General features: G+C 38.5%; 1 long non-coding RNA gene across 1 annotated transcript in view; it reads left to right on the plus strand.

Annotated features, from left to right (window-relative positions):
• The window catches only part of LOC130159476 (uncharacterized), a 68,158-nt gene extending 42,421 nt beyond the window's left edge, over nucleotides 1-25,737 (plus strand). Inside the window, exons 3-4 of the long non-coding RNA XR_008825749.1 lie at nucleotides 23,572-23,695; nucleotides 25,031-25,737. This is a non-coding gene — a long non-coding RNA (uncharacterized LOC130159476). The remainder of the gene's footprint in view (nucleotides 1-23,571; nucleotides 23,696-25,030) is intronic.
• The last annotated feature ends 853 nt before the right edge of the window (nucleotides 25,738-26,590 follow it).

Raw genomic sequence — 26,590 nt, forward strand, 5'->3', positions numbered from 1 at the left:
CGTGCCAGATTCACTGGTCATACAAAGGCAAGAACTGAACCTGTTGAAACCTCCCTCTTTTTTTTTTTTCTTCCTTTTTTTTTAATTCCTAACAAACACAGCTGAGAATCTGGAAACACTTCCAAAAGGCTTATTTTGATATGAACCAAAGTTCTGAAAAAGCTGTGAAACACTGCTTTTTACTCCATGATAAAGATGTAATTTCAAAATATGTTCTAGTGTTTCTTTGTGTCTTAGTGGCTCCTTGTGTCAGATGCACAACCCAATCTGATTATATTGAATACTACTAATGTTAGCTGTCAGCTGCTTTATACCGCCTGAGTGCACTGAGCTTGGTGACAGGATAAAAAGATTTTCCTATAATGGCATAAGAGAGAATTGCAGTCATTTGGAAGCTGCAGTCTGTTCCTTCAGCAAAAGACTGGATACTTCCCTAGAAAAAATAGTGCACTCATTAAAACATCAAAACTCTAAGTTCCAAGATATCTGCTGCTTTTGTGAATTACAGCATGTGTAGAGTGTGAGATTTGATAATATTTCACCCTGATTATACTTTTGTAACCACAATTTATAATTTGCAGACAATCTGTGGGGACAGGGAAGCTCTGGGTATTATTGATTTACACTGTTGAGATCAATGTTATAAGCATATTCGCATTTGTAAAATAGATGGAATAGCTTTATTCTTCTCCCTGAAGTCCTAAATCAATGTGAAGCTTGTTTTCTTTGCTTCCTTTTTGCTCTTTATTACAAAAACTGAAAAACTCAAAATAAAATATTAAGATATGCATATAGCCTAGTCTGCCACTGCTCAAGCTGTACTGTGAGTAAGAAACACCATACAGGTATTGCATTTCAGCAATATATTTATAATCACATCCTCTGTGGGGCAATATCCCAGAGTGTTATATGAGAAATCATAAAATATTACAAAGACAATGATGGCAGAGGGGGAGGGAAGATTATTTAGGGAAGGAAAGACTTCATTTTGTTTTCGAAAGCATTCTGTTGTGCAGTAAATTAAACATCAGATGCAAGAGTTTCATATGGCAGTTGCAGTACCCTCCAGTGCCCTCACACACCACAGAAGGTGAAGACAAGTGCTTATGTAGCATGGACACAAGCCAAGGAGCCATCACTGTAGTAAGCATATAGAGCTTTTTCATCATTAATTCTTCCTTTTCAAAATACAACCAATTTTAGTATTATGGATATCTTCAGTTTGCTCTCCCTTCTTAGATTTTATTAGCAACACCAACAGGCATTGTACGTGTGCAGTACTGCATTCAGCTTTAACAGAGACCTTTGCTTTGTCTTCCGAGGGCCCAGTCAGGCAGCTGTGAGGGTACAGATGTTTACACCCAAGCTGCATTTGCCTAATCACGTTTTCGGTACACTCTGCTGATGAACATTGTTCCCATGTCAGATTTGTTGGCTTCCAAGTACCTTGCCTTCTGATAGGCTTTTGAGCTTTAATTGGAAATCTGTTGTGTAATTACAGATCGGGTTTCGTGGTGTAGCATTCTAGCAGTTGTCTTGACTTACTGTGTCCTCACTGCTTTTTATGCTTGCTAATGATTTAGTTCCTCCTATTTGAGGAACTCTGAAGGCTATTTATAATGTTTAGAGAATGAAGAGTAAGAAACCAGTGAGATGGCTGATCTGACCAGATTTTTGTTTCTTCTCTGTCACCTTCTCCTCTTCCCTTTTTCCCTGCTTTCTAGCATGCAACTAGATATGAAATTCATCTGACCATGTCGTATTAATTTCATCACAAAATAATTTTGGAAGAAAGACTGGCAGTAATCACAAATACATGCATATACCTGACTACGTATCTTTACGGCTCTTTGGCCTCTCCTAATTTGCAGGAATTTGGAGAGATTGTAGAATTGTTCTCCCTCCTTTGTACTAAGGTTCCATTGAAGATTCAAAAAAATATTGAAGAGATTCTTTTTCCTCTTTATTGTAAGAAGTTAATTTAGAACTTAGCAGTGAGTAACAGATGCTTAAATAATTCTTTCCAATACTTTGTCATTGAACTTTGTCTTGTGTGATGTGCCTTCATTGAGCTTTGTGTAATCACCCTCCCTGAAATTGGCTTCTCACCTTGTACATTCTAAGAAATTGTGTCATCTCTGCAGATTTTATATCCTCACTGTTCATCTTATTTACCAGTTGTTCCAAGTTCTACTATGACAGTTAGGGAACTCTTTGATTGTTAAACTTGAAATTTTAAATACTGCCAGGAACTTGCAAAGATCCTCCATTCAGGAGTGAATTTCACCAGACTCTCTTAGAATATAGATGTTGGTTCCTTACAATAATTTCCTAAAGCAGTTTCATCTGTGCATCTCTCTGAGAGGCTTACCTGACCGACTGTCATTTTATTTGGAATTCTGGCACAGCTCTCAGCTCACTCTAAAGCTGTGTCAATCTTCAGGTACTGTTATTTCTTGATCCTCTTTTATATGAAACCGATTCCCTTTGATACCTATCTGGTATTTTAGATAGATAGATAGATAGATAGATAGATAGATTTATTTTCTTTTGGTGTCACTTCATGGCAAAAAATATTTTATGTTCTGAATCTCTTTTCCCCACTGCAGTACTCCTTTCAGCCCTTACAAACGTTTCTTCTTTTCTTATGCATATTATACAAACAATTTCATATACAATTTCAGCATATCCCTTATAGTCTCTTAACTTCATTTACTCCTATATCACTGCGTTTGTGTTTTCACTCCATAACCTTTGATTACTTTTTGCAATTAGGCGTTTTGTTATAGTATTTGCTCTGCTGGATGTCGTGCTATGTACTACCCTCTAGGACAGAACGTTAATGTCCAGGAACAATTTTTTTCCTGTAACTTCTTCCTTCATTTTTATATCCCATTTCCTTTCACCCAAACTTACTTGACTTTCCTAAAGCTCCAGTTCAGTGTCCTCTCTTAGAAGTCTTCCACTTTGAAGACAGAAATTGAAAACCATGTGGCTGGTTTTGAACTAGAACTTCATCATGTCTGGCCTTTTTGCCAATTTCATTGATTGTCTTTTAGCTTTTTTCTTTTTTATTATGTTGTGTGCAAATTCAACTTATAATACTATGCCATACTTCAGTGATGCCTTCCTCTTCAGAATTTATATCTGAAAACTGAGAGCACTAGCTGTATTGGCACATCTGTGTTGTTTGGTTTTGATTAACGTTTGGTCAAATCATTGGTTCTTCCTGCCAGATTTTTCTTTCATTACCTTTAATGCTGTATTATAGATGTAGGTCCACAATGCACATAATGCTAGACCTTACCTGTTGTACATTTCAAACGTAAACCTTCCTCCTTGCATCTTACAGTATTCTCATGTAATATCTTAATATTTGTACAACGCTGTTTTCTTCAGAACATAGCAGCAGCGTCTTTATTCCAGGTACAAAGGCAACACTGCGTGAGGTAAGGTACAGTTTTGGTTGAAACTCAAAAAGCTGCAAGATTTTTTAAGGTCAGTAAAAGAAAAAAAAAATTGAAAAAAATTGGCCCGGTGACTTGAAAATTTAGTGTGCAAGTTCAAATGTCATTCAACTAATGCACATGCATTCAGTGCATGGTTAAAGGTCCTGTCATGTAGGGTTGAAATCATGGGCGTTAACTCTATGTTTTTGTTTCAGTAACTTAAAACTTTTAGGTGATGGTGTTCAGATTAAACTGGATTCCTTACGTGTTATATAAGAAATATTTTGTCAGCTCTGACTGCTGAATCTTGTCTTAAGGTCTTTGATCAAGATGGATTTAAAAAATCTAGGAAGGATTCTCTTGAAAATAATTTTTAACAAGTGGTAACTTTGTATGTGCGTTAATGAAGTCTTTGATGGCAGTTCAGCAATCTGGAAGTTAAGGTCTTCTAACAAGCACTTCTAAGCAAGCACCATATTTTGTATTTGGTAAGGGACTGGCTGACATCTCTTCTTGTGTACTGCTGTTGTTCTTCTAGTATATTTTTGCCACAACTTTAAAAAACAAGCAGACCAAGTGGTTAAGCAAAATTTGCAGAGTTTTTAAGAGATTATACCGGGTATAGATATGTATCTGCATGTTCCACACATTGACCCCCTAGGGAACTAGAGATTTACTTAACCTCTTGCCTTACTTAGCTTTCCAAACACAGCTAAAAAAAACCCCAATCAGCAGGTTACTGCGTGAAAGAGACTTACGTTACATTATTGTAAAGTCTGTTCAGGAGATTACAAATTCTGAAACAAAACCTCTTAATTTAAAAAATTCTCAGTGGGAAATTAATAGAGAATAAAGAACACTTTGTGAGAAAGAAAAATAAAGGCAAATTTAAATTTGTCATCCTAATTAAAAGCTGGGTGTGAAACAATCTCGAAAAAAGTTATCATTAACAATAAAATACACTTGAAAATTAAAATTATATTCATAGACTGCTGATAAATTAAAAAGAAAACCCTGTAGATCTACCTGCATTTTGTGTTTAGGTGAAATGATGTCCCATCAAGACCACGAGCAAAACATGCATTCATTTGAAATTCTCAAGGTTAATAAATATCTCAGCAGTATTATGTTCCTACTGACTTAGAACATAAACATTTACCTTTTATACATTAACTACTCTCAATTTCATTGACAAATTGATGCAATTTTTCAGTGCAGTTCTAGTTACAGTGATTACGATTCAAAAAGTCAACATTGGCAAGATATGATGGTCAGTTACTAGTTAAATCCTGCATTTAAATACAGGAAAGAAACACCTACCTTGTTTCTTAGACTTAGATGCTTTGGAGTAATTGCAGTTGCAAATGAGCATTTTAGGGGATGACAATTGCTACTGCATAGAGAGGACATCTTGTGGTACCCTGTCTCTTGGTGAAGACTGCAAGAAATGATAGTAGGCATTTTACTGATACTTGCAAAGGCAGTAAGATGAGCTGCTGTCTGGGGGACTAGTCTTTTTCACCTAAAGATGAATTACAGGAGGTCTGCACGGGTCTGTCAGAGAGCCCGCTGGCATTGGTGCTATCAGACATGGGGAAGCTTCTGGCATCTTCTTATAGAAGTCAGCCCTGTAGCCCTGCCGGCCACCAAAAGCTTGCCACACAAACCCGCTAGATTCAGAATGAGAGCAAGCAATCTGTGTGGGCTTTCTTCACTCTAACTACTCAGCAGCAACAGGTGCTTTGGCTTTGTGATGAGACCAAGTGCTGATGGTGGAGAGCTAGCAAATGGAGAAGAGGCAAAGAGCTGTCCAGTATCTCATGGTAGTGGAACTCTACCCCCTCCAGATCCATTTAGCTCTTTATCAAATATACCAGGAAAGGAGAAGGTGGTTAATCAAAAGAGAAAAAACCTGCTCAGGCTACAGCCAATGCAGAGTGATCACTTCTCTTCATTTACGGCACAGGGAGTTCCTGCTTGTCCTGCCCACATTCTTATTTCATTTACAGTGAGTTTCAAACAGCCACTACAAATATCAGCATATAAACAGAGGGGGAGAGAGGGGAAAAAAAGAAGAGAGATCTTAACAGTGACAGAGGAGGCTGAGGAATGGAAGGGTAGTGGGTTCTAGGGAGCCATGGGGAGGTTGAAGAAGAGGTCCATTGCCCTTGCAGAAAAGTAGCACTGGCTGGAGCATTCTTTTGGCTTGCCATTGACAACAGAAAGAAACAGCAGCCCCAGTGATGTCAAATATCAGCAGTTCAAGTGTTGTTGCTATAGTAATATGCTAGAGGAAGCAACCTGATATGCATATTCAAGATTTGCTGTAGGGTACAAATCTATCAGTGTTGACCCATGAAAACAAACTGGCTGAAAATCCAGTCTTGCCTAAATCTGAGTCCACACAGACTGCTCTTTCTTGTCTGGTTGTGTATAACTTACTCTTCATCCACATTATCAGAGGAGATGTAAGAAAGTAGGAGGGACACAGACAGGGGCCTTGGGGAAACTCACTGCTCTTGGATTTGTAGCACCAGTAATATACTTTGTTTTCACCTTGTTCCTCTCTTGTCATCCTCCCTGTTGTGCATTCTCACTGCTATCAGCCTGGTATTCTCCAGTCTACCTTCTAACCCTCTGATTCATTGAGTGTTCTTTACCTTTTGATAGTAGTGATGTCCCTATTTGCTACAAAGTCACTTTTATTGCACCCTTTATCCTAATCAACTCCTCAATTTTTCAAAGTCTATCTCACATTTTCTAAATTTCATTTTTCCTACTGATTGACTCCCTCTTTCCCCTCTAACTAATCTTACTTCATTTTTTTCTTCGCTGTGAAGAAGGCATTGCCAAAATGTCACCTCTAATCTTGTTTCCCATTTCTAGCATGTAATTTATTAATCCTCTCCCTCCCTTTTTTCCCTTTTATTGAGCAACCTACATGCTAATACAGCTCAAGTTTTATTTTCAGATTGTCAAATAAATAATTTCACAAGTCTTAAGAGTAGGGGAAAAAATAAAAAAGAGCTTTGAAATAGTGATCACCCCTGTCTTTCCGCTAAGGCATTTGCTTTTAGTTCTATACAAATGACTTTATTCAGGGATGATATAGCTGTCCCATATCAGTTAAATTAATTATTGGATAGGGTATTTAGGGAGGTAGGGGGAAAAGCCAGCCTTTGTCTGATTTATAAAGAACCACTACATAAAACCTTCGTATTACTGTAACTCCGATCTTTCAAAAATAATATTCCTTCCCCCACCCCTTAAATCTGTATTCTTGTTAGATGGGATTTTTGCTTTGCCCAGCTTCTCACTTCGGTTTTAATAAGAGTTTTGATTGGCATTTTGCATTGGTGAGCTGATAGCCTTTTTCTGGCTCTAGTAGACACTTTCACTGGATCTCTAAGTCAAAAGGAAAAAGAAAACTATCAATTCTTTCTGAGCAGAGATGGATGACCATAAAATACAAGCACAGTTTTCTTTTGGTGCCAGGCCTGCTTTAAGGTGTAATATTATTTTTACTGATAGATTTTTTTTAACCACTGCTGTGTTTAGCGGGAAAAGAATCATTACTGCCCAAATTATCAGCTACGCTGTTCTCGCAGAGCCTAAAACACTGTGTATGCCCTTCTAATTTTTGGCATGTTTCTTGTGACGTTTAGTCTTTTTGTCAGAGGTGCTAACTTTGCTATAAGGAGATCAAGAAGTATGTGGAGCAGATGCACTGTGACCTTTTTCAAATTAGATATCTAGTGTATCCTTCTATGACTGCAAAGTAGTTTCTTACACTGCACCAGTCTGGTAGCACAAATGCAAACATTTAGTCAAATATTTAATGTCATTTTCAATAACGAATGCAGGTCCATACAGAGATCTTCTAAACATCATATATCCCTAAACCTGGTTCCTTGCCTGACAGCACAGTTTTTATCTCCAAAAATAGGCATCCATGTTCCCCAAAAACGTATGGACTCATAATGAACAGGGAAGGCCTGTTGAGGAGATCGTTTGGCTTCTCTGCTAGCCTAGCACATAATGAGGAGACAGGTAGGCAGCGTTGCAGCTCTGCGGTCAGAGATGAATGCCATCTTGTGTCCTCAGATTATCAGTGCTAAACCGTGCCACGGAGTTCAGCACTCGGTCAGGATTAGCTGCTTTTGTAACCCAGATTGTGTTAGTTTCCATGGAATGAATGAGTTTAGAAAGCAAATGGTGTAAATATGACTCGATCACTGAGACAGTTAAGCAGCTACAGACATTTAGTATCTGTTACTGTCCAGCTTTGCAGAAGTGTTGATATCACTGATGGACAGCTGAGCATCTGCTTGCACAGTAGATACAGGAAAATACTACGCTGGGCAGGTAAATCCAGTACTTCAGTACTTTTGACACTGTAAAGTCCTTGGTTGCTGATTAACTCAGTAGGCACTTAAATTCTTGAGATGTTCGTGCATGATCCTTTGCACACAGATTGAGCTTGCTCTGCCTTCATTCAGGACAGCCCTTGCAGCTTCAGTTAGCGCAGCACCAAGGTGAGCTGCTAGGCTTGAGAAAGGGTTTACTGGCTCAGACTCAATGCAACATGAATGCGAGTGTCTGTATTACATCTGGTAACCTTCGAGTAAGGGCAGAGCAGGCTCATCTCTGCAAGGAAGTTACTGTATAGATAGTCTCCCTCCACCCATTACACTCTCCAGGTATCTACTTCTGCGTTTGGACACATCCAAAGGCAGTTAATTTTTGACTGCTAAATTTCTGGGTGTTTTGCTCTTGTTTAATCTTGTTAACAGTTTACATTGCCTGATTTACCTTCACTTGGGCGGGCGTCACTGGAGAGTGGGTCTTGGAAGGAACCTTCAGCATCAGTGTATTGGCCTGATGCAAAAGAGACAGGCTGGCTGATCGGTGGGAGAAGCAACTTCTGCCATCCAGCCAACAACAATTGTTGTTTTGGAGACAGAGTTTCTGGGATTGGGATTAGGGGAGGAGTAAATTAGCTTTGTGTCACCTGCAAGAATGCCTGAAACATCAGATACAGCACATTTTGGGGCAGGACTTCATCCCAAACTGTCTACACTGTATTACATTGACCATATTTACCATACTACATTTACGTAAGCTACAAAGTTTACATTTAAAAATGAAGCGGTGCAGCAAATGTGAACTAACATTTCCCTTATGTTAGTGCTCTGCTTGTTAGAGTCAGTCACTTGTTTGTGCCCTTACCTTCAGTGATCAGGTAAGTATTTCCTACAAAATGAAACAGCTTCAACAGTAGCCGGAGGTGCAGTTTGGTGCTCTAGTCAGTGCTCAGGAGAAGAGCAAGGGAGGCAAGGGAAGCTTCATGGTTTATGTACGACCTGATACAGCAGGCATGGTCTTAGAATGGTGCCTCCCTTGGTCCTGCATGTGAGAGTCAAAATACCCAACTTGTACATCCCAGCACAGTGAGATGTGAGCTGTGAGCCTAATTAACGTGATGTTGGCAATATTTAGGCAAACATTTTCAAAAACAGTCTGTTTGTTAAGGACTTGGTAAAAACCTAAAGGATTTAGATTCTTCCTAGTAATTCAGATTTTAGTTTACAGTTTTGTGGCTAAAATGCCAAGGTTTTTTTGTAGCTCTGCTGCAGGTGTTTAACAAGGGTGCAGTTCAGGCCACGTTTTGCTCCTTGGGATTTCCAAGTGCCAGTGCCAGTTCTCACCAAGTCTGATGACTTAGATATGACATACCTTTTTCATTCCAGTGGGCTGGAAGCCTAAGTGCCCTACTCAGTACTGTAGTTTGCACTAGACAGGAGGTCACTTGGGAATTAAGTACTAATTATTAAAATCCCTCTGCCTTCCTAAAGTAATTTGTTTTTTCATCCCACATGTGGGTGGAGATCCAGTGTGAAATTTTCAGACTGCCCAGATTCTAAAGTAATCCCTCCTGGAGTATGACAGGTCACATGGAGGTGGGAAATGGCTACAGATCATAGACATATGACATATATATGACATATTTAAATGTGAGCAATTAGAAATTCACGGGCACTGCTGTAGATGTTCTGCCTTTGGGAACAACAACAGTAAGGAAGGCTGCTACTTAAAGGAAATGGAAGGGTTCTCCAGTGCCAGAAAAGTAAAAATCAACAAACATCACAACCTGGTGTATCTATTTGCTGCACTGCTGACATCTACAAATAACAAAGAGCTCAAATGCTCACTACCAATATCTGTTACCTGCTTGCAAATATGACATTTTCTCTGCCAGCATTTGTCAAGCTACCATGAGTTGCATTCATATTCCATATGGATATGTATTTTTTTTTCTTTGTTTTCCTTTGACATTAATGCTCTGGCATAGCTTTCTAAGTCGTAAAGTAAGGAAATTAACTTACATTTGCTGGCTTGCTAAAGTAAATTAGCTACACTTTTGACTTTCTGTGGTTTTACTCTGAATGGGAGAAGCAATAAAAATGAAATAAGGCTAATCACTGTTGTTCTATGGTTTTCTCTGTGGTGTGTTAAGAGGAGAAGAACCCATAACAAAGACTCATGAGTTCATATCTGCTTAAAACAGGTCTCTAATTAGCTTCTATAATCGATCTCTCTGCTCTAGCAGGTGAACCAGGTAATTATCTTGTTTATGGTGTAGGTGAGTCACAAAATGCTAGATAGCTTTCTCTGTATCTTTAAAAGATAATGCATTGTAACAAGTGCTCCCAATATGAATGAACTACTGTCATAACCCATACCATCTGTTTCACACGCAGTGATGTGAGATCTCATTTTATTCTTTGTTACAAAGAGTTCCAGACATCAAAGAACTGTCCCTTTGACCGCTGTCTCAATCAAAAGATTTTACCTAGACAAATCTTTACTTCCCATTATGGTTTCAGTGCTGCAGAATATCAGGTGTTTCCTGGTATCAAGAGGAGGAATCCAGTCATCGGTGCTTTTTTTAAGGGCCAAATCTTGTCACTGTTCACTTCCCATGGGCCTTTTGAGTAGCACAGAAACTCCAAACTCAGCAGTTAATTAGGGGTTAGTTACTTAGGGCCTGAGGCTTTAGAGACAGACTGTGGTGCGCTATACAATGTATGCCTTTTATTCAACATGATGTGTCTATCTGTTACCTTCCAGAAGGTAGAGATATGTTGGCTAAATGCGTGGTTAGGATTAAGTTGATGTATAGAAAGCAGTATCTTGGTATGCTTAATTGCTCATAGAAAAATCCCTAAATCTGACATATTTTTGAGTCTTCTGCATACTCATGTTCAATCTGTGCTTTATTTACATAATACAGATATTTCTCTTTCCTGCAGATTGTCTCATAGTAAGCTCTACAAAGGAATAATCCCTTTTGACAACCTTTAAAGGGTCGCAGTCGTATTTGAAGCCTGTGACCAGTAGCACTAATAATAGTGTATTTGTAAAGAGAGGACGTACAGTGCAGCTCTTCCTAGTATAATGTGGAAGTGTTTCATCTCTTTTGTACTAGCAAAGAGGCTTCGTGCTTGTGATGAATGGCTGAAATATGAGACTACATGTTTTCCATAATCATTAAAACAATAGTGTACCAGCTTCTCCCCGAGCTAAAAATAATCCGGTCGTGGACATGCCCCTTTTCCTCTTCTCCTTGATAACTGAATTCAAAATTCCCATAAATAATGTCTTTTTTTTCTTCATTTTTCATAGACTTGTCCCTAGCAAATTTAGTTTCAAGGTCTTTTATTTCTGTTTCTAAAGTAATTATCCTCTGGGCCTCTTCCTTTCTTCCTGGTATGATGCTAGACTAATTATTCTTCTCCTAATGAATGCCTGAAATGGATCCCATATGGTGTCATATGTGCCTTCAGATGGAAGCTTCGTTTGAATAAAATAAGAAAATTCTTCTCTTGGGGCTTTCTTAAATTTTTCATTCTGTAACAATGATGAGTGAAATCTCTGTCTTGGGGATAGAGGCAGCCAACTTGCTTTCTATTACATTTCAAGCTTTCTCTGAACTGGAGGTTTCCATGTCTCTCTCAATTGCTATGGCCATCTGCAACTCTTACTCCACATTGTCACAAGACGACTTGAATGAGTCAGAGCATCATTACATTTGATCTGAAAGCCATTTTTGTTTCCTTAAAAAATATACCATTATTTCTCTTACAGTTCTTTGTCACCTTTCTCTAGACCTACCCCACAGCACGCAGTGCCCTTTTTTATTGCCTTTAGGGCTCAATCCACATAGTGATTTTTTAATACAATTACCTAATAAGAAACTAATCCCAGTTTATTTCTTTGCGCGCAGTGACTCAAACCCACAGTTCCCAGCAGGATGCTTTCTCTACCAGATTACTGAGTATTCATGGCACATGTCAGTCTTTGTATAAGTACAAGTACATTAAATGTGTAAACGTAAAACGAAGGTCTTCAGGTCTCAGCGTTCTGAGCACTGCACTGGCAGTGACAGCACCAGAAGGAATGGTTGCTACCTGTTTTCGGCAGTGCAGTTTAAATTTACACTGCACTTGGTTCCCAATCACCTTTAAGGAGTATTGGTAAAGCATCTAATGGAACCTCGTGCTGCCTCTTTACCTTTATCTCACATGACAGAAAAGTTATAATTGCAAGTTATTACTTGTATTGTGATAGATGATAGAAGTCCTGGTCGTGAATATGTACAACCTTGTGTTGCGAGCTGTGCAATGGAGAGTATTTTCATTGTTTCTAAAGTCAGGTTAAAGTGGGGTCATTGAGACTATATTTTGCAACCATATATAAGTAAAGCAAGTCACACTGATACATTAAGCTTACACCAAACAAATGAAAATATGTGAAACACTCCAACTCTGCATTCCAATCTGTTAACAAATTCAGGCTTTTTATTGCTTAAGATCCATAATTCTATAGATTTAAGTTTAATTCTGTTGTTTTTTCTGTATGACACAATGTTTTATTTATGGAAATCCCCGATATATCATTTTGTTCTTAATCAAAAATCCTTTTTCTACTTACTAATCAACTAAGTAGGCATGGGGAAAATTGTGTTCTGAACTTCCATCTACCACAACATACTGTGCTTGAGTCTACTAAGCAGTACTGTTGTGAATGAGTAAGATTGCATCTTATAATTGTGGAGGTGGTGCTAATGGCATGGATCAGTCTGAAGCAGGGTTGTGATTTGATACTGCTGCATAAAAGATAATGCTAAAATGGAAATGTTTGTAGACACATGAAAGTGAAATGGTGTTTTGAAAAGCACTGATTCTGCATAAAGTTGATTTTAGTGGTGTATCACTTGAATCATACTAATTACTTGTGAAAACATAGTAATTTTATCTGATGTATGTATTTGTTCTTGCTGTCAGAGACACAGGGGGGAAATACTCTATTGATTGTCATTGCAGCATTTGATCCCAAGTTGATAAAGGACAGTAACTAACTGAGCCACTATTAATATCGAGCTCTGCTTGAATTTAGACCTTCAGCAATGTGTGAATCTGCAATCAGGGAGAATGTTAAAATAGGAAAAAAAATGCCTAATCTTAAGAAGTGCTATGAGGCCTAACTTCCTGTTTAAATGGAGAGTGTTTGCCGTTGGGTGGTCTCAGCCTGAGAATATCAAGCCAATAGCTTTGCAAAGTAAGTAATGTACTTTTGTGAATAAGCTTATTTCTTTACTTGGAGGAAATTTCTTGGTATGTTTTCTCTTCTATGAATGAATAATTCTTAGCATTCCAATAACCGAGCTCAGGCTTTAAACTAACAATCCACCAAACAGATTTTAGCTTCTCTAACGATCTTTAAGCTTACACATTCTTGTAGGGTATAATTCTTGTTTTGGATTTGTTCTGTTTCGCTCCATTTAGTCCTGTTCTGATATACTTGTGAAGATTTTTAACAGTCCAAACCTGGAAGAGTCCCCCATGATCTGTTCAATAGCTTGTGTCCTCTACCTGACTTTCAGTCACTTGCTACAAATAACCAAGGGAACATAAACCATTTTAAGGGATAATAATTTATCTTTTGCAGAACAGTTGGTTTCTTTTCTTTCACTGACTCAATGCAGTGACCATACAGAATGCTTAATTCATGGTTCAGACAGCAGTTTCTTGTTCTTCTTTCTTATTAAAGTCACAGTGTCAGTTTTCTGACAGAGCAGTATTTGCATATTTAAGCTTGATGAAAGACCAGTAACCAACAGGACTAAGGGAAGGGGTAATTTCTTATCCATATTTCAGTATTGGTTGTTTTCCCTGCTGGAAGTTGGCTCTGAGCAGCCTCTTTAACAAGATACATTGCTGAAGGTAATAACTAACTCTGGGAATCTGCGCAGCAGTAGCTTTTCTTAGAAAACTAAAGCTTTCAATGTTGGCTGCTTACAGTTAGGTCCCTAAATTCATTGTTAAGTACCCAAAACAAATTGCTGTGATGATGAAAAATTCCACTTAGCCACAAATCTAATTTTGACAACGTGAGCTGTGAGTACTCAGAGCTTTGTAGAAGCAGACCGCTTTGATCTACGTAATCAGATTTGGCATTTTCTCTCTACTTAGATCTATCTAGGAGCGATGTTTCAGGAATATTGTTTAGGCAATATCATTCAGGCAATATCAAGTGCAGGACATTGTCATTTTCTTGACGAGATTAGAAACTTTCTGTTCTCTTCACAAGTCACAATTTTTTTCATTCATTGAGCCCTACAGCCAGGAATTTCAGTAGTTCACTGTGTCAAGAAGACAGGTGCAAACTCAGCAATAACCACATTCATGGCACCAGGTCTGACCCGACATTTTGGGGACAGAATGAGGGAACTGTGACAGCATTCAGAGCGCATGCAGATGTCTGGTGTGATCTACAGAATTACATGAGCAGAATGTGAACTGGGGAGGGGGATTCAGTTCAGCAGGAGTGAATTGCCTAGTCTGCGCTGTCCATTTTGGAAATGTTGTGGGGGCAGGAATTGCAAGAGAATCTGATTCTTGTATCTTTGATACATCTAATATTGCAGGAGTAATTTTCAAAAACCAATCAAGTCGTCTTGAAAACTAGGTATCAGTTTTACCCACTATCAGGAACCTACATTAGTTAGTTAAATTAATTTCTTCCTGTTGAATTGGAATAACCTTACTGCTTGATACAAACTTTCTACCATCCAGCCTAAATTTATTTCTTAGCAATTAAGGAGGGTGTATCTGTATCATTATGTACCTGAATCCCTTCAGGAATCTTGATTTTTGTGCTTTCTATCATAAAAACCCCAACAGACTACATACTGGAGTTGCTTTGCCCGCTGAGGTGTGGCAGGTCACTGGGGGTCAATGTAATCACCTGCATCAAATAAAACTCCCAACATTATATGATAAAGGGAAAAAACCCAGCTGTTGATGTGCTGGGTGTTACAAGCCCAGGGAGACAGCAAGATGGAGAGGGTCCTACTATTTACCAATCCCACTTCATTTAATAGCAATCTAATGTAGTGACATAATTATACCATACTAATAAGTCTGCAAAGGCATGAGCTCTGTAACTACAATAGTGTCTTCTAAATTCTACTGTTTATCGACCATAACTGGTCATCTGCTGTGTTCTGACCTGTAAGAAGCATAACATGACAGTAAATAATAAGAAGCAAAGACATTAGGGAAGGTCCAGGCAATACTCCCAAGGAACCTTGCAGATTTTCTTTGTCTGACACTTTATATTTAAAAATTAATGCAGAGCACCCCTACAAAAAAAATCTATTTTACTTGTTTAACAAAATGGAGTATTGATTTGCCAAAGCTTAAGCAAAGAAGCCTACATGAGTCATTGATCAAGAATTTGGGCTCAGTCCATGTGATCATTAACTTCTTTGTCAGGTGCATTCATTTATTCATAAGCTTTGTTTATGGCAGACCCTTCTCACTGTCTCATTTCAAAATAACAAAACCCAAATGCCTTCTCTATCTTCCATTTCACTTAATACAGAAGACAGCACAGGAAGTGCTATCAACTTCAAAGATTTTATGAGCCTTTTGAAGAATTTAGGAACTCTGGAGGCTTTCATATATGGCCAGGGTTCAGTATTATTTCAGAACTGTACATCATGAGTGTAAAATTCTCCAGAGTAAGCAACCCCTTGTGCTGCCATGTGGGGAACCTAAGCAAATTTGAGAAAGTTAGTAGTTAAACCATTAGGAGCTCCATATACCTTTGCACCATTGCTCAGGAAATGCTGGTTGCATGATATAAAGTCATTCTTTTGATGGACCGTTGTTGCAGTAAAATAACGTATGTTAGAAACTTCTGATGCACTAGTTAAAGGTTTATAAAACAGGATCTGGTTAAAACCCATGGCTTAATCACAAATCAAAACCACATTCTCTGTGGTTTAAAGTAAGCAAAGTAACAGGAAGCAAAAGAGTTCTGAATTCTGTTTTTTTGAACATGGTACTATTCTAAATTCCAGGCTTTACTGTGCTGTAAGCTTAATAGTAGGCAGGAGATACTAACAATGAAAAATGAGGCCTTATAATCAATATCTCGGTATTTGCTGCACTCCATTAATCCTGTATCAAAAAGTAACATCACAGTCATGAAGAAGTTATTATAGGGCGAAGTAGGGTATGATCTTACACTGAGTTAAACAGCCCGTGGTGACAGGGTTCAGCATCTTCCCTGGCACACAGGCGGGTGAGGGAACCCCTCCGCAGCAGCTGGGTGAGTTCTGCTGCCTTCCCCGAGGTGCCTGGGTTAAGGGCGCACGGAGAGACAGGCGCCTCCGAAGAGCTGCTGTGTTCGCTGCCGCTTACCTGCTTGTAATTTCCCTGTAAGCCTATCTCCTTAGCGTGCAGCTGTCAACCTTTTAACATCAAAAATGAAAACAGTGGGGAAAAAGAAGATGAAACAGTTTGTGATTTTTTTTTTTGGTCTTGTTTAAAGAAAAAATACCGTAGTCTCACTCTTAATTTATACGACTGATGTCTAATTAGCATGCTGGATGGGCTGTGGTGCAGACTGCGCAATACAGTCTGACTCTGGGAGCCTGGATATCTCTCAGGATGTGGAATTACATCTTTCTGTGTATCTAGTAATTCTTGCAAGACAGTAATGGAAATCCCTCTGTGTGAGTCAGGAAATTGCCAAATAAACAGCCTGACGTACTACCGCAGTAGGAAGTACAGGCCTCATCCAGAACTGTGAGGAAGATGGAAGTTTTTCCGTAAGTTGTATGCAGTGAGTTTTGCATTAGACACCAGTTCTGTAGTTGGTACATAGTTGTGATATGGACAGACAATTTAGTAGCTCATTTTTTATCTATTTGTGTGTGAGAAAGGAACTTTATCCTGACCAAACTTAGTGTGGGTAACTTGGTCAGAAATCCTGAAGGAGTTGTTAGTTGAGTGTATATCTCCCACGCTGGGTAGCCATTTGAAACCTCAGTGAGACATCCTCAGAAAATTTTGGGGCCCACTCCTAAAAATGGTGAACTTGTAGGCATCCTGTGCTGAATTCAAGCATTCTTTGTCAGAGAGAGGCTGCTTTAGACTTTGGTGTAACTGCTGATTTTGTGCAAACAGTGGAACAGAAAACAGGATCACACTTCGCCCGAGGCAAAGTTCTCGCAGTCTGTTCTGTTACAAGTCACAAAACGTTTCTGCAGTGAGATTAATTTGATTTAACTTTTCTTCTTAGATTCAAACTATTTACATTTGGACACAGTCATGTATTATAAACAATAAAAAATAAGACAACATCAATATGTGCAGTGTATTCTGTGCATATATAAAATGCATACACATACATACACATATGAACTGCTCAAGCAGACTCAGAGAACAAAAAAAATAAATGAAAGAAAAGTGTAATACTAATGCTGCATATGTATGTATACATTTTTCTGTTAGCAACATATTTGCACTATGCTTCCTTTCAGTTAAAGATTGACTATGTGCCTGAAGAAATAGACTTGAAGTGGATGCACAATAGCTGGCTACAATGTGTAATTTTATTTAGGCACAGAATTACAAAGTAGCCATTTTTAACTTAAGCTAGATTGCACATTTACCAAACCTTCCATAAATTCATCATTTGGCTTAGTCACATTGAGAATTGTTTTAAATAAATCTATGTGAAAATTAAATTTAAGTTGAAAACCAGCAGGAAAAAGATGTATAGCGAGTACTTCATTTGTTGTAATAGGGCTATTTGGAAGGAATACAAATGCACTTCAAATTGTAAAGAGCATAATTATTTTTCTCCAGAAGCTGAATGAAATAGAGCAGCTTCTGCCTATATAATATTTGATATGAATTATCCTCATAAAATTCAAGCTGTATTTTTAAAATTAAGTCTTTTCAATTTCCAAAGTTCTCCTTTTCTTTAATTAAAATGGGCAAAAAGAACACAGGAATTGTCTCAGCCAGTTGGACCAGTAGTACAGCTTCTGTGTTATACTACCTTTGGCAGTGGACACTAACAGTTGCTTCACTGAAATTTCAAAAAAACATTCATTATAGAAATCAGAGTGGGGACGATGGGGACAGGTGGGACATGAAGGGCATGGGCAAAACCCTAAGCCTGAAAGGACCTTGAAGAGGTCACCTAGTCCATCACCCTGCTTCGATAATCCACTGAGAAGGGAAATTTCATTGTAAACCCTGACAGTAAATATTGGTTTCAGGGTCTCTTTCTCTCATATCTGACAAAACTTCAAATCTGCATATTATCCATACAATATCTATTCCTTTTCTTATGCTATATGGGGTTAGTGTATTGTAGGTGACTGCAAAAATCAGGAGTAATTTATTGCTAATAGGCAATTGCTGGGATTCTGAGACGTTTTGTATCACTTGGGTTTGGTCAGGAGTATCAGCAGGAGGGAGGGTATCATTCCAGACAGCTATCCATCAAATGACACTTAGGAACTGTTTAAGAAACAGTGTCAGAACTATTAAATTTAATGACTCTACCTCCTTTTCCAGGCAGCCTACAAACTTGTTCTGACAAGAAATTATTAAGGACCCCGCCTCCAAAAAGCCAGACAAACAACAACAACAAAAAAAAAGCCAAAACAAAAAAGAGTGGCAAGATTTAAAGCAGGACTTTTTTAACAAAAGAGAACACCAGTCTTTGCTGCACAGTAGAGCACTGAGCAACTATGCAGGAGCTGCTTCCAGAACTTAAAGCGGTATGTTTACATCAACATGGTGCTGGGCTGCCTAATGTGTGCTGCTGAGAGGCAGATGGTCTTAGCTCAGAGCTAGCGCTGTTCTACCACAGCAATAAGCTGTTTGGAGTTTGAACTAGTATCCTCTGCAGTGCTGTATGAAAGTACCAGCTCAGGTTCATGTTTCTTCATCTGCCTGTTGGCTCTCCTTGTGAAGTCTGCTGTAGGGAAATGAGAATAATGAATTTAGGGTGTCTGAAAGTTACCCCTACTTGTCTACCTAATCCCTACCAAGGCTTAAGCCAGTGTTTAAAAAACTCCCCTCCAATTTTCTGTCCTCCCCCCCCCCCCTTTTTTTTTTTTCTTTTTGCCTGTAAAGACATGCCCACAGCCAGATGCCAAATAAAGAACACTTTTCTTCTAAAAATGTTATTCTGGCATTGACCCTCCTCCATGCATAGACTACTTTGTGGAGTTTAACCTCCAGGGTAAGAATGATTGATATCCTGTGTATCGTAGCTCAGGGCCTGGTCTAGAAACGAAATACTGTAAAATCCCCTGGAAGGAGCCCTAAAAGCCAGGATATGCACTGGGCAAGGGAGACACAGATGTAGCTGTTTACCCAAGACTTATGAATGGCAATAGACAGTGATACTGTGTTGTCAAACTGTTGGCTGTTGTGGGTTTTGAAGTGCACTGCCTTTTTGATTTACCATGTTTGCGTCACCCATAATTTTGTATACTTCCATCATCTTTGCTCTCCTTTATCACAGTCATGTTATTTACCCTTTTTGAAACAGTTCTGATCTCTGCTCTGTGTGTGGATGATGCCATTTCTCTGGTTTGATACAGTATTAATTAAATAATATTCAAGTTCTTTTCATAAGAGAGACAAACTATTTAGAGACTTTGGCTTCAAAATAAAATTGTGCCAAAGAAACCAAATGCATTAAATGTCTACTTTATAAAATAAGTGACTGCCTTTGGAAAAGAAACAAATGCAAATTCTAGTTACTGTGCTTGAAAGAGGTGACAAGATGAAGTGCCAGCATCTTGGCTCCTGTTCCTGCTTTATTGTCACAAGTTGTTAGTTACATTTGAAAATATGGATCTCTCTCGTTGTGGAAGTTGCGCTTGCCAGTTGGTCCCTGTACACTAGAGTGGCTTTACCCAATTAGCACAGTTTCCCATGCAGGACCCGGAATAGCTGTGCATGCTTCCTGAACGTCCCCACAGCTGAGGCTCATCCTCAGGCTCCAGTGGTCTATACCCGGCTGCTTTACCAGGCGAGCTGGGTGCAGCAGCAGTAACAGCGTGCCTCGCTGGAAGTCAGCCTTGGCACAGCCAGTCTCGCTGGGTTTGTCTGTAGTTCTCTCTGACAGGTATAGTCTGCCCCAATCTCAAACACACTATGCGGCAGACGGAACAGCATTTTTAACCCCAGTGCACTCGTGAAATGAAACAGGTCATGGAAACAATGACATTTAAGTGCTACTTGTAATCTTCATCATGGGCCATCTCAAGCTATTTGCATCCCTCTTCTGGCACAAGTGAAATTCACCCTGTGCAGAGCGGCGTGCTAGTCAAGCTACATATAAGGCTCATACTATGATGATGGGAGTGCCATTAGGTAACTGCTTTATGGGAAAAACATCTGAAGGACTTAAGAGATTGGTTTCATGATGCATGAGTGGAGAAATAGCAGTCCTGAGAAAACATGAGCTTAACTGCAGTTCATCATCTGCCGGTGGACTGAATTGCATGACCCCTATTTTAGGTTTCTTTAAGCAATGGAAACCTAGTATTGCAAAGTATCCCATCAATAATGCAGCGTTGTAGACCTTTCCCTATCTTTTTTCCTTGTTGCTATCTATAGATTTTTGCACTTTTCTAGCCACAGGTAAGTAGGTATGCCACATTTCTGATTGAGTCACAACCTAGAGATTACACTGGACTTCAGCTAAAAGCTATTATGATAGAACACATTATAAAATGATACGTAATGATGGATTACAACCAAACCATGAAGTATCTGCCACTTTTATAAGTAGACAGACAGAATGTCATCATTGAAAAAAAAACCAAACCCAAACTTCCTCTTAACTGTAGTTAGCATTTCATGTATTTTCCCTTCCTTTAAATAGTAAGCAGGGTTTGTAGGTAATTTTTTGTTTCTGTGGTAGGCAGTGGAAATGATCACTTCTTTATACAGAGAAACAAAGTCACTGTAACCCTCCTAATCATTTTTTTGATGATCTACAGATCATGGCAGGCACTGCTTTACTAATTGGTCGCAAGTTAACAAAACCAGCTTTCCTCACACCCTCATTCCAATTCTAAGTGATGGGAAAATGCTAAATTTATCAATAGCCATCACTCGTATTTTAATGGCTTGAGGAGCATCCAGATATATCTACATTACTTTGAAAAAATGTGATTAATTTTATTTTAGTTGATCATAACCACTACAAAGCAGTTATGTTCTAAATATTTAATAACTCTGGTGGTTTAATATTTTGTCTTTCATTAAAATTAATTTCTGATTTTTCAATGGATATAGTATGATGTAAGTACTTGCCTGTAATGGTCATCTTTGCACTAAGCTGTATAAAATGTTAACATAGTCTACTTAGAAATAATGTATTTTATATTGTGCATCTCTTAAAAATTCCTTTTTTTTCAAAAACATATCTAGCTCAATCTGATATTTGTGTTCCTAAAAACTGCTAAGTACCATTTTTCCTTTAAAAACAGGCACAACAGGAAAACTGTTTTAATGGGGATAAATATAAAATAGGATACAAAACATTTTGATTGAACAATATGACATACAATGTAATGAATATATAATTTTTTAAAGGTATTTTGGGAGAAGAGGAAAGGTTTTTCTGCTCAAAACATTTCTCTGTCATACTTCCCTAAACTGCGTTTTAATTTTTCTCTTCTGTGTTTTTGTTGTGAAGATACCAAACCAAGGCATTCATTATTCACCCACAGCTAGATGCAGATGCTCTGGATGCAGGCTGGGACCCCCAGTTCAAACAGATCTTAATTGTTTTATACTTTTCATTATTGATCAGTTGCATTTGTTATGTTTTGAAGAGTCACTGTTAACTTCCTTATGCCTATAGCTCATTTTGTCTAGTTAAACGTTGGCTCTAAATGAGCACTTCCATTTGTGGCATCTGTTGTGTTTCCCTCTTCAGCCACCCTGTATGGCCCTCCTGCTGGGAGAACCTGAGCTGACACAGTTGCTGCTGGCAGTGTCACTGTCTGCTTTTCATCCAGAAAAATGAGTTCTGTGTCTTAAACACCCTGAAGGAGGCTGAATTGGATGCTTTATGTCATTTTGCATTTTACTTAAGCAGCAAAGGTTACTCCTCTGTCCCCTTCATACTAGCAAGCGTGTTACTCAACAGCAGTATTTCAGAAAGGCTCTCATGGGAAACAGGGTGAATGAGATCAATGCAGAATTGTAAAACCCTGGGATCCAGCATTCTAGAAGCATTGATTTTACTAGAAAAACTGTAAGCTGAGTTACATGTCATTTTCAGAATCAAGGATCCTCTTTCCTGTTGTAAACTTTCTCATTTTCAAGGATGTAAGATAAAAGGGGCTTCTGGATGCACTTCATTTGGGTATATAAGAAAAGAAGGCATATTTAAGCATAGATCTCAGCAAAACAATGATTACTGCATTTGTTGGAGACATGCAAACCTTTATTGGGGTCAGACAATACTAACAAAAAACAGAGTACCAGAGATTTTTTGTTGTGTTCCTTCATGCACAGCCTGAATCTGAGGATCCATGGATCCCCTTGAATTTTAAAAGCATCTTTGCATTATATAAGAAATCAGTGAGCTGTCTGACTATGATTCGTTCAACGGTATGTGCTCTGGTTGGGTGTTCTTCCCGCCTTCTTTGAGTCTGTGAAGGGACAGCAATGACCAGTGTTTTAGCCACTTGCTAATAGAAGCTTAATTACTTCCAGTCAGCTGAGCTGCCATGATAGACCAGTTAGTGTGCACTCTAGCCTGCCTCCATCCCCAAGTGAAATGCAACAGTCTGGTACTCTGAGCTTTTCCCCAAGTTGTTTTAGCTCACAAGCAGGGCAGGCTGTTAGTGAGCACACGAGCCGTTACCAACAGCTACGAGATGCAGTTGGTGCACAGTAACTTCTCAGACTGATGTTGTTCAGTTAAATGTCTGAGCTCCGTGTCTCGTTTTGGAAATCTATGTCTTACTTATTTTAGAAACCTGCTCTCCCCTCAGCAAGTCTTAACAACCCAAAACAGATTGAAGGAACTTTCAGGTTTCTCAAACCTATTAAATGCCGTTGTTCTCAGTTTATTCAAATTAATGTGAGGCAGCTTGGTGCATTTAAAGGGAATAAAATGAGGTTGGAGGTTTGAGCTCTGATACGCTTGACATACTTTGCTATGGTAGGGAGGTTTTGCTTCACAGAAGTTTAATTGCCCCTCATGCAACAGTGAGGATAGACTTTCTAGGTCAAGGTTAAGATTCATAGGTGGCAAATAAAAGAGCCTTTCTCTGAATTAGTTCTTGCCCTAAAGACAATGAAATACATTTCTGGAGCCCACATGGGAATCCACATGTTGCAAAGAACAGATTCTATTTTCTCCATTACTGCTAAAGAACAAAACTGTTCCAGCACAAAATTCTTGGGTTTAATTTCCTGAGAACTTTAAAATTTTGTAAGAACTTTAGAATGTGGTACTAGAAGAATACAATAGTGATTATCAGTGGTAACTCTTGATATCCATTTTCAGAACGCAGCAGAGTGCAGATCTGTTTTGAATTACTTCTCATGTTTTACAGAATCTGAACCAACATTTTTCCTCATCACAGGAGAGTGTCCTAACCATGAGATTAGACTGTAAAGAAGTGCATCTGCTCCCTAATTAGTGTGTCATGCAAAATAAATTGCTTCCCTAAAAATACTGAGAAGAATGCTCTTTCTCTTACTTACAGATACATACATGCTGCAACATACAGTGGTGATGAAGCACTCTCCAGAAAGACAGATAAGGATTTAAATTTAAATTTCAATTCCCTGGATGGAAGAAACTGTGAACTGAAGTACCCTTCCTCTTCAGTGAGTAGTTTATCTACTGAGATAAATAAGGGTAAAAGAGGAAACATATACTTTTTGCCATCTGTCTAAAAGAAGGAAATTTTCCTTATTTTTTCAAAAGAAACCCTCAATGAAGGTTTCCCTTCCCTTCCTTTTCCCCCTACCTTAACTACACAGAAGGAGGTGTTATTTAAGACATACCTGATCCTTCAAATTTCCAAATGGGTACTTTAAATGGCCCTCTGTCCATGCTTGGTTTTGGACTCCAGTTCTTTATTCCCACCGTAAGAGCTAGACTGAAAAGCAAAAAGCAAAAGCAAAAAAAAATCTTAAGATTTCTTTGTGCTGAATTCTTCATGGAAAAAGTTTTGTTTCAACCAGTACTAATATGGAATATGGTTAGGTACCTGGAAAGAAGGTGGCTCAAAGTCCTTTGAGCATTATATACTAGCTACCACCAGTGAAAGTACAGGCATGCTGGCTGATTCAGGAAGAAAGCTCCTTTTCCATATTAGGGTCTAAATTCTAAAACTGCATAAATTTTGCTGTTGCCCTGTACCTGCACAGAACCCCGGTTCCAGGGTTACTAGGCATGTGGGATTACCCACGTAAGACGATGTAGTATATTTATTCGTATTTCCTCTTGCACAGCAATTTTGTATGACACTAAAGACCAAATAAGACTTTTTTCTTCTCTCGGTACAATTCCTTAAATAATCAGCACTCACAATATTCATAATTATATTTGTGTAAAATATTGTATCGTTATTGTCACAGAACAGAAATACCAACTGAAGTAATTGCATAACCTTTGAATAAACACAAGGCTTGCTGTTTTCTCGTATCAGTTAGTATTATTAACTGTTCATTCTCCATAGCTAGAGGCAGAAGGTAAATGCTTACGGAGCCCCAGTACAACGTTACTGAAAAAAAAGCACTTCTCAGGTTGATACAGTGTTATTTTTCCCTAAAAATGTAAAGTAAGTATATAAAAAGAGCTTGTATTTTGGCTGGATTTGCCAAAAGTGTTTTCCTGAAAAGTTTTAAGAGAATGTCTCCTTTGTAAGTATCTGTAGTGCTCATGCAAAGGCAGTGGGGCGTATGGAGCTGGAAGTCATCCATCATGTCTGGAAGGTCATGGCATTCCTACTGACCTCAGCGCTTGTGACTCTCGGTTCCAAACTGAAACCCGAAGGGTGAGAGACAAATGCATTCTCTCACTGTCAGTTGAACTAGTTACTTGCCCAAAAAACCACCCCCACGCCCCAAAAAATCACACTACCTTTAGGTTTTTTTAAAAGCACCATGTAAATATGATTCAGAAGTATTACTAACAACCGTATTCCTTCATTACAGGTGGAGAATCCTAGGCATTTTATGGAAATAGCAGAGCTGTGACTTACCAGCAGTTCAACCAGCAGTCAAGCAAGGGATGGAGCTCAGTTCTTCAATGTTTATCCAGTAATGTATCTGCTGGATGGCTTTTCTTGGTAATACTTGGTCTGAGACCAGCTAGCATCTGCAGCAGTTTTCAGCAGACAATTTTTTGGCCAAATTAGAGTCAATGACTTACGAGTGAGAACTTTTTTATTCCATAGTAGAGCAGAAGGCATTATTTCCTGGGAACTGCAGCCTGCCCATTTATTTAGTGTGTTTACTTGGATTTTGTATTGAGGTAGAAGAGGCATTTCAATTTGGTGGTATATCTGTGGTATCTTATGTTGAACTCTTGAAAATTGTTTAATCATTTACTAGTCATGCTTTGTGTCTTGTTAAAGATGACAAGTTTTAATAGCTCATAATCAAAAGACAAAAATTAAGTTAATATTGATAGTTTCTTGGCATCATAAGGTCTCTACCTAATTGAAGAAACATTTTGAATATTCAGTGGAATCTTAATAACTTGCGTAAATGGTTGGAAGATTCAGAGAAAATTTGAGTCCTAGATGTTACTGAGAAAAAGTTTATTTGGGAATAAATTTTCTGCGATAAAATTGGGAGACTGCTCTCTCTTTTCCGCTTCTCTTTTCCATTATTTTCAGGGACAGATAATCTAAAGTGGACTTTTTTATGATAACATTTCAACTCCAGTGATTAATACTTGACATATGCCATGAAATTAACTGTCTCTACTGTTTTGGTTTTTTTTTTTTATTTTGCTGAGAGATGGGTAAGCACAGACTTTTGGTGTGCATGTTCACAGGGATTATGCAAAAATAATATTAGCAGGCTTCATTTCCGTGTTTTAGTAAATGCTGTACAGCAGCTACTGGAATACTCAAATTAGACCAGATGTCATAATGCCAAATTCTCATCCCAGCAGAGTACAGCATTTAAAAAAAATCATTACTTTTGTTTTTAATTTACTACTCTATGGATGAGAGAAGTCCCATCTGCCTACTTTATTTTTAAATGAAAACATAAATGTTGTCCTGTGGTGACATTAGGCTAGATGCTTCATAGAGACAGGGACCCCAAGCAGCTAAAATTTACATCTAACAAATATGTTTTCTTACATACAACCATCTGCATGATAAAAGCAATGAATAAGTTTGTGAAGTTAGTGTGTAAACAGGATTCAAAGGGTGACCCATTTTTGTGCCACTGTGGGTAATAAGAATGATGGAATTTTAGGAAAGTTGGAACCATAATTTCTCCTGTGGGAGAAGTCTGGTCACACAGGATAAAGGGAAAATCAGCTGCTGGAAAGATTAGATCTGGAGACGGTAGCAATTCAGCACGGCTAAAAGCATACAGCTTGTGAAGGATTTCTCAGGACTTCAGAACCACCTCTAAAATCTTAAGCCTGTCTCTGATCCTGTGTCAGTGGAAGCTCTGGTTTCACAACCCACTGTTGTAAAAGAGTAGCTGCACACAACAGAGAAATGAAGAGATACTCTTTTCAGTTTGAAAGGA

Source organism: Falco biarmicus, chromosome 15 (genome assembly GCF_023638135.1).
Source record: "Falco biarmicus isolate bFalBia1 chromosome 15, bFalBia1.pri, whole genome shotgun sequence".
Classification (NCBI taxonomy): domain Eukaryota; kingdom Metazoa; phylum Chordata; class Aves; order Falconiformes; family Falconidae; genus Falco; species Falco biarmicus.